Raw genomic sequence first — 10980 nt, forward strand, 5'->3', positions numbered from 1 at the left:
ATAATATAACTGATGAATACAATATATAGGGAATTAAGATTAGTGAAGATCAGTGTCTTTCAGTATGACCTGGTTCAAAATAATTTACGACAAAACTGCTATTGTGCGTGTATCATCAAGCAAATATATTGTGATACTACTTTAGGCAATAACCATTCAAATATATTGTAGTACTATTACATACACATATTGCCGTACAATTATTGCAGTATTGCTACATCCAAATACTACAATAAAAATATATTGCACTACTACAACATAGTTACAACTATACAAATATATTGTAGTACTTTACAGACACATATTGCTATTCAAATATTGCAGTATTACTACATGCAAATACTAAAATAAAAATATATTGCAGTACTACAGCATACAGTTACAACTATACAAATATATTGTAATATTACTACATACAAAATATGTATATGTGATAAGTAATAAGTAAATAAAAACATACAAATACTGCTATACAAATGTTGTACTACTGTATATTTTGTTGTTCTACTACCTACGAAAACTTCTACTGTATAAAAACATTGCAGTACTATTGCTACTAGATACAAATACTGCATTCAAAGGTACTATATTATATAGTAGAAAGGGTTTACAAGTAGAATATACTGACAATAGACTCCGTGAAGGTGGGCTGTTGTGTCACATTAACGTTCAGTGGTAAGCGCAGTCAGTCTGAACCACTTGTTCAGTCACTCACTCTCTAAAGCACACACACATTGGGTAAGGATGAGCATGACTGCTGACTGGACTGTGATTCAAGCTTGACCTGACTTCTCCTTTCTCTTTCTGTCCTCCCTCCTTGCATATCTTACACCCACTAATGGAAGACAGAGCAACACTGCAGCCATTCAACTCTTTCAGCTCCATAGCTTTCCTTACAGTTAACAGATATCTTGACTGAACTTCTTTACAAATTTTATAAGGTGCCTGAACACGGAAAACCATCTCTGGCACTTAGGCTCCACAGTGCCCTATCTGAGTGGTGCTCCATTAACCAAGAATTTTTTTAGTGTTTCATCACATCTGCTGGAGGGAAAGATTAAATAAAGTTTTTTTTATTATTATTATGCAATGCATTTAATCTTTTATTTTATAAATGGATTTGAGATTCTATGAACAAATATCAGGTACATTATTTAAATATGTACAATGAAATTCTGAGTATTTATTGAAGCCATAGAGCATTTTTACTTCCACCAATTTTTGTTAAAGTACTGAAAGTTTCATGTATCAAATCCAAATAAAGTTCATCTTCTTCTTCTTCCACTTCTCTCACATCATTTTTGTTTTTGGATACAATATCGCTTACAAAAAAATGTCTCTAGGTTACGTATGTAACCGTAGTTCCGTGGGGGGAACGAGACGCTGTGTCGGAACGCTTTGGGAACACGACTGCGTTGCTCTGAATAATGAGTCTATCAGTCAGAATTAAAGGCAGGCTGTCACCGGCAGGGTGACGTCACGACCAGGAAATAAATTGGCCATGGAGAGAAGCCGGCTTCAGCTTTTGTAACTGAGAAGGAAGCGCTGAAGAGACGTTGAAGGTGTGTGGCATAGAGACACAGCGTTTCGTCCCCTCAGGGAACCAGGGTTACATATGTAACCTAGAGACGTTCCCTTTCAGGAACTGAATGAGAGTCCAACAGCACGACCTTGTCAGGTATTTCGGACAGGGTAAACCACAGATGTCTCTTGGTGGCTATTAGGGCGGCCATAGACTGGCCAATGGCCTTAGTGGTCTCTTTTATATAGATCACATCAAATTCACCATATATATATTGTATGTATAATTGTACAGAAGTTATATACAGTGTTTTTACAGAGATCTAACGGTGTAGTGTAGAGTACAGTAGTGTGATGGTGGATGGAAAAAAGCTGTCCCTGAACCGGCTGGTTCCTGTATCCCCTTCTTGATGGAAGGAGGTTAAACAGTTTGTGACTGGCATGTGAGGAGTCCTTGATGATGTTGTGAGCTCTGCGCAGACATCTGCTGTGGTGAAGGTGTTCAATGGCAGTTAGTTTGGTGGCAGTGATGTGCTGATTTAGTGGCCTGTATCGCCGGATCCGCCATACGGCGGATCTCGGAGAACTGGCCGCCCAAGGGGTCTCCCAGATCCAGCTTTATTGCAGAAGGTCGGCTTGGTATGCACCGACATGGTGTTTAATGAGTTGCTCAGTAGCTCCTAGTTTTATAACCATAAAGACTGTATAAAACTGTAGAAAGAACATTACTTATAATCTTATACTCCAGTGCTCATGTTAGTTCTCTCTCTCTCCAGTGTTCTGTATTGTTGAAAAATTTATGATCAAACTCTTGATGTCACCCAATTGAGGATGGGTTCCACTTTTGAGTCTGGTTCCTCTCAAGGTTTCTTCCTCATGACATCTAAGGGAGTTTTTCCTTGCCACAGTCGCCACGGCTTGCTCATCAAGGATAAATGCACACCATTCACCTTGACTGTTGATTGCTGTAAAGCTGCTTTGAGACAATGTCTGTTGTGAAAAGTGCTATAGAAATAAACTTGACTTGACTTGACTTGATGGTGTGCAAAGGCATAAGCCTTACCCACCAGCGCCGAGTGCGCAGGGGCTTGGTGGCTGATGTCGGGGTTTAAGGGAAGATGCCCCACCCGGGGAGAGATAGCGTGCCAGCATCTCTTTAACCCGTGGCATGACACCATAGCCATAATCTCTAAGCCCCAGGGCATTGGAATAAACCACTGTTTTGGGGCTGATGGGGCAGGTCGAGAAAGGCTGTGCCCAGGAAAAAATGGCAAGCCCTGATGTGGAGGCTTGACGCTGGGAGCAAAAAACGCCCGTCGAGCTTGTCTGAGGAAGGGGCTTTATGCTCACCGGCCGGCCAAGCTATATCCAGCTTCTGGATGGCATGTGTCACAACCTCCAGAAGCTGCTCCCTTCTCAAAGGAAGAGAGGCGGAGCTGTGCGCTCTCATGATGGGGTTAAGACATCGGAGAGAGGCGTGCCTCCAAAGCTGAATAAGAGCTGGAACAAGCAGAGGAGGAAGGAGAATGAGGTAAGCCCGTCTTTAAACCTTCTGCGAGATCCATGAGCGAACCCAAGGAAGTGGGGGCACCCTCCTCAAAGAGTGCCCGCCGGGAGCGAAGCAGCTCCCAAACAAGCCATTAATAATAAAACAAGCTGTTAATAAAATGGGGGCAGAGAGAAGCACATGGCCAAAACTTGTGCTTGGATTTCTTCGATGGATTTATTTATTTTTTGACAGACATAGACAAAAACATAAAATTTACACAGAGTGCTTCATGAACAAACAGAAGCTGAAGCCGGCTTCTCTCCAGGTGCGTTTTATACTTTCTGGTCATGACATCACCCTGCTGGTGGCAGCCTGCCTTCAATTTTGACTGATTAGAATCATTATTCAGAGCATGGACAACGCAGTCTCGTTTCCAAACTGTACCGACACAGCTCGAGTTCCTGAAAGGGAACTACAATGCCCATCACCTTCAAATGGCGTGGTTGCCAAACATGGGCTTGCTTCACAGAAAAACTGAAGCAGGATTCAAATTTGCTGAATAGATCAAACAGACGGCCTCTAGTGCCACAACCAAATCTGATTTCCTGGTTAATTCTGCAACCTGAATTGGGTGAAAAATTTCTCTCACTGTCTCCATATTTTGCTGAGAACATCACACATTTTGGGTAATACCTGTCTTAGGACCTGGGGGCAGATTGTGGATGTTTTGACTGAAAAACCCATGACCATATACTGCTTTCTGGGAGTCAGGTGTTTGGGGTTGTCATGAAAATATGTCTGAACAAGAAGTACAACGAATGTACACTTCATTTGTACTCAATTTCATAGTTATGCTTAGTCCTGTTTTTGATTTGTTTTTCCCCACTTGCACTTGCATCCACCTCCCGAAACAACATACAAAAAATAGCTGTGTACAATTTTCCAATTTTCCAATTTCAAATGTCAGGTTATACTGAAGTGGGCGATGCTTAATGGATTCCCAAATTCTTTAAACAGACTATAAGGCAGAGAGTCAATATGATTTCCAGTTTTGTGTTATTAATGCATACTGGATCCCATTTACAGCTTTTAAAGCCTAAATGTGCCAAAAGATTAGATCTACTTCTAGTTCAAATTGTCATTACATTACAATCATCATTACACATGATTGAATAATACATGTTTAGTAATAAGCACACTACAGTAAATGTATGAAATGCATGTGAATTGGGGCATTACCAGAGATTAGCATTGGGTGGCACTCTATAGCTTTGATACTCTTCTCAAAATGATCCTTTGTATGTGTGTGTGTGTGTGTGTGTGTGTGTGTGTGTGTGTGTGTGTGTGTGTGTGTGTGTGTGTGTGTGTATGTGTGTGTTTGTGTGTGCGAGAGAGAGAGAGAGAGAGAGAGAGAGAGAGAGAGAGAGAGAGAGATGATTAAATCAGCTCTTTTTCTCAGCATGTTTTTGTAATAGCAGTACATGCTGGCTATTAATGGGGGGTAATGTTGAGCTTCTGCAGTGCTTTTGGTCAGTCACCCTACTTTTTTATTTCTCATGATACTAAGCACCAATCAATTGCATTTGGGAGTACAATAGTACAAACACTTAAAACATGCTGTAGCTTTACGGGGACATGATCATCTAGTAACACAGTATTCTTGAAGTCTCATTTAATATTAACTATAGTGGGCATCAAAAAGATATTGTTAAATTAGATAATTAACCTCAGCCAATCATACAGTATGTGCTGCTTTAGCCCAGCAAATGTTTGGCATTTGTGCACTAATTGCATTCATTACAGGATATAGCTCTAGACCCAAATAAAACTAGCGTGACATTGATATAAGAATCCTGCCCATTTAATTGCCACTGAATATCAGTGTTAGATGTGAGGAACCGTAATTCTTTTCCACACACAATATCTGCCCTAATCTAACCATCACTGCAATTATTTATAGCCTTTGGGAGATTTTTAATGGAAAATTCTTTACTGAAATTCATTTCCCACTTCTGTTCTAATTCCTCAAAATGTGGAAGCAATGCTAATGATAATTTTGGGTTAATGCTCTTATCAGGAGTGGAAAATAATGAACTACAATGGACCCTTTTGTACAATACTTAAGGACGTACAGGTATGGTACAGGACATATGTCCCTGTATGATGGATTTTTTTTCTTGTATTACTGAATGATAGCACATTTAAAATTATTTAGTTTGACTTGAGTTTTAAAATTTTGAGTGCATTTTTTTTTTTGTTGAAAAGAAGTAAAAAAAAGCTTAGCCAACAGCAGTGATGTCTAAGACATAAGAACAGAGGTGGGAAGTAACGGAGTACAAATACTTCGTTACTGTACTTAAGTAGATTTTTCTGGTATCAGTACTTTACTCCACTATTTATTTTTCAGAACTTTTTACTTTTACTCATTACATTTTTACACAAATATCTGTACTTTTTACTTCTTACATTTTCAAAACCGGTTTGTTACTTTAGTTTTAATCCATTGATTTGGTGGAATATTATTTTTTTATTTTCACTGTGCGCCGATTTCAGCCGAACAACCGATTTCCTGTCATTGCGCGTTCAATCCACTGGTGTATAAAGTACGGACTCTCACTCACCACAGAAGGCAGTAAGAAGTTTGGGGTTAACGTGGATGAGACAGAGGGAGTCAGTGATGTAAACATGACTGAGAAAAGACACATTCCTGATCATCATCATCTTTTCTCTGCTTGTGTTCCATATGTGGATCTTCAGCCTGGACACATTCATTAGGTAACAACATTTTTAATTAGTTTTGTATTAATATATATATATATATATATATATATATATATATATATATATATATATATATATATATATCTGTCAAAATTAAAATGATTTTAAACGGCACAAAATTTTTTCCTTTCTTTACTTAGATATAAAATAAATAAATTAACTCCAGATAAAAATATTTTTAATCAGTAAACTTTTGTTTTATTTCTAAGTCTCAAATCAAACACCAAATCCACCATGTTTTACATAATTTACCCTCTGGGTGGCGTTTTTTGGGTTTTTCCCTCATAATGGTGACACAAACTTAAATTACTGTCTTTATTGATTGTACAGATAAACACAATACATCATTTAAATCTGTAAAATGTCTATAATTGTATATATATAAAAGCTTCCTGACTTGACTTGAAGAGGTGCATTTTCTCCGGTATCACCTCATTAACTGTCCGTGTGGAAACATAGCAAAGGCTCTAAATGATGTCCACATATCTCTGCACTGATATAGCCTTTATATTTAATCACTGTACATATGCTTACATATATATCACATGCTGTAAATATGATACATGTTTAACACCTCCAAGCTGCCAGTTTTGGGCACCTGAGCAAGCACTTAACTCACTACTGCTCATTTAGTAAATGAGATCATTAAGAGTCGCTGATAAACACTTCCAACAGGAAGTGGCTATATCTCGCTATCTTTGTCTCTATTTTCTCTATCTAATTGTCTCTGTGTCTCTTTTAGTAAATGTCTCTGTCTCACTGTATATGTCTCTCTTGCTGTCTCTATTTGTTTCTCACTCTTTCTAAAGCTGTGTCTGTGTCTCTTTGTCTTTGTCTCTGTCTTTCCTGCTTATTTACATGTCTAACAAAGTATTGAGTTTTAAAGTAATGCCATTAGTGATCTATGATGAAAGACTTCCCTGGTTTGATTCTTACCTCTAGTTTAATATTGAACATTATAAGAAGTTTTTAAAAACAGAACAATGAAAGATCATTAAAATTGGTTGCTGGTAAATCATGGTATATCAGTGGTGCAGGTGTTGGAGATGTGGTTCTTGTACCTGAGTCACTTCTCATAGACTTCGAGTTACTGAGAGAATGTACAGGAAGGAGAAGTTTTGACCCTCTACCATCATGATCTAAGAGAAAACACTGGTCTCCTAACTATAGAAAAGCCAAGAGTCCAATAAGCAAGACCTTGTTTGCCACCCCTGTGGTAGTGTAGTGGTTAGTGATGCAGTCTCTGCTATCTGACTCACCTGTTTCGATTCCTACCACTTAGCTTTCCTTTAAATTGTTTAAAAAGTTTTAATAAAGAACTATAAAAGGTCCTAAAAATCAGATTCTTGCAGGAGATCCTGTGGCTCAATTGGAAGAGCTTTGCCTCTGGGTTGAGAGGTTGCTGGTTCAAACCCCGGCCAGGACTCAAAGTTAGTGTGGAAGGTTCCGGTGGCCGTAGTAAGGAAGGTGTCAGAAATGGCTGCGTGGAAGGTTGGATGTGGTTTCGGAGGGCGTATCCTGGAGCAGGGGGGCAATATCCGGGCATCTGCCCCCCCCGGTGTCTGAGAAGCTGAAAACAGGGGGTTATGAAGCAAAAACTTTCAAAAAAGTATCAACTTAGTTTTGCATATATAGGGAAAAATTCTGCCAAAAACCTATCACCCTCACTTTTTCTGAGGCTGTGAAGAAGCTAGTATTCACAGCCTTTGTTTACAGTCAACTACCTCATTGCTCACCAGACACTACTTTCCACACAGATTACCCAGTGTGGGGACAAGCCAGATTCAAACCAGCAACCTCTGAGCTCAGAAGCAAGGCTTTTATCACAAAGCCATCAAGTCCCACAACACACCTTCTTTTTTTGGGGGGTTTATCATTTGTTTCATGCTTCAAAGCAAGAAATTCAGACCAGACAGAAACACAGAAAGCAGGATTCGAACCCTGAACCCCACCAACAGCGAAATACCAGTCTTAACCCACTGAACCATCGGGAAGGACCAGCTGCCGCGATTGTTTAGAGCAGGTCTATCTTTTCTTTCAAACCATCAACACAAGAATATAATGCTAAAGACAGACAGACGAAGCAAAGCTATAACATGACTAACAGGTACAAAGCAGGATTCGAACCCTGATTCACACCATTAGCAAGGCACCAGCACTAACCCACTGAACCATCAGGAAGGACAAGCTGGGAAGCTTGTTTAGAGCAGGTCTATCTTTCTTTTTAACCCATCAAAACAAGAATATGAAGATCTACCTCATGACTAGCAGACAAAAAGCCAGATTTGAACCCTGACCACCAACATTAGCAAAGTATCAGCCTTAACCCACTAAGCCATCAGAAAAACAACATGATGAGAAGCTTGATTACAGCAGGTCTATCATTCTTTTCAAACCATCAACACAAGAATTTAACGGTAAAGAAAGATGTAGGAAGCGAATACAAATGTAAGTAGCACAAGTTGAACCCACATTGTAAATAACAGGAAGAAAGCAGGATTCAAACCATGATCCCCACCACCAGCGAGATACCAACCTTAACCCATTGAACCATTGGTGATGACAGGCTCAGAAGTTTATTTAGAGCAAGTCTATCTTTCTTTTCACACCATTAAAAACAAAAATATATTGCTAAAGAAAGATGTAGGAAGTGAATCCTGATCGTGACTGGCAGGCAGAAAGCAGGGTTCGAACCCTGAACCCCACCAAAAGCAAAAAACCTGATTTAACCCACTGAACCATAAGGGAAGACAGGCCAGGATGGTTGTTTAGAGCAGGTCTATCTACCTTTAAACCATCAACACAAGCATATAAAGCTAAAGAAAGATTTAGGAAGCAGGAACATAACCTTCATGGCAACTAGCAGGATTCAAACCCTGCGCCGCACCATCAGCGAGGTACCAGCCTTCACCCACTGAACCATGGAAGAGATCAGACTAGGAAGCATGTTTAGATGAGGCACAAGCCTTAAACTACTGAGCGACCACTGCCGAAAAGCATGTGTGCTTTTTGGAGAGTTCATACTTTGTTTCATGCCAGCGCAGTAAGTAAGAAAGCATGTAGGACTGGCTTCGAAACCTTATCACCAGCGTGGACTATATTAAGGACCATGTTCAGGCACAAGCCTTAACCCAGTGAGCTACCACAGAAGTGGCTTTTTTTGGTGGAGTTATCTTTTATTAAAGACCAGGAAATCAAGAAATTAATCCAACACAGAAAGGACAGAATTAAAATGTTTTCAGAGTGGACAAGGCCAGGGCTCAAAGTTAAGAGTGTGGAAGGTTCCGGTGGCCGTAGTAAGGAAGGTGTCAGAAATGGCTGCGTGGAAGTTTGGATGTGGTTTCGGAGGGCGTATCCTGAAGCAGGGGGGCAATATCCGGGCATCTGCCCCCCCGGCGTCTGAGAAGCTGAAAACAGGGGGTTACGAAGCAAAAACGTTCAAAAAAGTATCGACCTGCTCTAAACGTTCAAAAAAGATAGACCTGCTCTAAACAATCGTCGCAGCTGGTCCTTCCCGATGGTTCAGGACCAGCTGTGACGATTGTTTAGAGCAGGTCTATCTTTTCTTTCAAACCATCAACACAAGAATATAATGCTAAAGACAGACAGAGGAAGCAAACCTATAACGTGACTAGCAGGTACAAAGCAGGATTCGCACACTGATTCACACTATTAGCAAGGCACCAGCACTAACCCACTGAACCATCAGGAAGGACAAGCTGGGAAGCTTGTTTAGAGCAGGTCTATCTTTCTTTTTAACCCATCAAAACAAGAATATGAAGATCTACCTCATGACTAGCAGACAAAAAGCCAGGTTTGAACCCTGACCACCAACATTAGCAAAGTACCAGCCTTAACCCACTAAGCCATCAGAAAAAAAACATGATGAGAAGCTTGATTAGAGCAGGTCTATCATTCTTTTTAAACCATCAACACAAGAATTTAACGGTAAAGAAAGATGTAGGAAGCGAATACAGATGTAAGTAGCACAAGTTGAACCCACATTGTAAATAACAGGAAGAAAGCAGGATTCAAACCCTGCTCCGCACCATCAGCATGGTACCCGCCTTAACCCACTGAACCATGGAAGAGATCAGACTGGGAAGCATGTTTAGATGAGGCACAAGCCTTAAACTACTGAGCGACCACTGCTGAAAAGCATGTGTGCTTTTTGAAGGGTTCATACTTTGTTTCATGCCAGCGCAGTAAGAAAAAAGGCATGTAGGACTGGCTTCGAAACCTTATCACCAGCGTGGACTATATTAAGGACCATGTTCAGGCACAAGCCTTAACCCAGTGAGTTACCACAGAAGTCTGTCTGTCTATCTATCTATCTATCTATCTATCTATCTATCTATCTATCTATCTATCTATCTATCTATCTATCTATCTATCTATCTATCTATCTATCTATCTATCTACAGTGAGGAAAATAAGTATTTGAACACCCTGCTATTTTGCAAGGATGACAATTTCAGACCCCTCCATGATTTCTAAGTGGGAGAACTTGCAAAATAGCAGGGTGTTTAAATACTTATTTTCCTCACTCTATCTATCTATCTATCTATCTATCTATCTATCTATCTATCTATCTATCTATCTATCTATCTATCTATCTATCTATCTATCTATCATGATGTAAGGTCCAGTTAACAGCTAAAACAGGTAAAAGTATTAACTACTTTTTACTTAAGTACGTCAGAGCCAAAACTTCTTTACTTTTACTTAAGTAAAAAAGTTTAATCAGTACTATAACTTTTACCCGAGTATTTTAAAACATGAGTATCTGATCAGGTATTAAGTTTTAAATGCTTGAATGCAAACAGAATGAGCTGCAAGCCAAACGCTCCTACTCCTTTCAGCTACTTTCACTAAATTTGTCTCAGAACGTCAGCCTGGTCAACTATGACTGATTGAAATAATAGGTTTCCTGTTATGGAAAAATAGGCAGAATTCTTATTTACTTCCACTGAAAATTACAGATCATAATTCAATCTGAAATTTCCCTAAACCTGACAAGCTTCATTCACCCACGTTTTTCTGGATGTTCTGATTTATCAAGCTGTTTTTTTTCTTTTCCTTTTTTCGTATAACAGACCATCAAAAAAATCCATGAAAATCCATAGACTTATACTGAGGGAATGTTCAGAGTCTGAATCAAAATGTTTGTGATTTTAAAGTTCAAAAGT

The sequence above is a fragment of the Silurus meridionalis genome, chromosome 24, assembly GCF_014805685.1.
Source record: "Silurus meridionalis isolate SWU-2019-XX chromosome 24, ASM1480568v1, whole genome shotgun sequence".
Taxonomy (NCBI): domain Eukaryota; kingdom Metazoa; phylum Chordata; class Actinopteri; order Siluriformes; family Siluridae; genus Silurus; species Silurus meridionalis.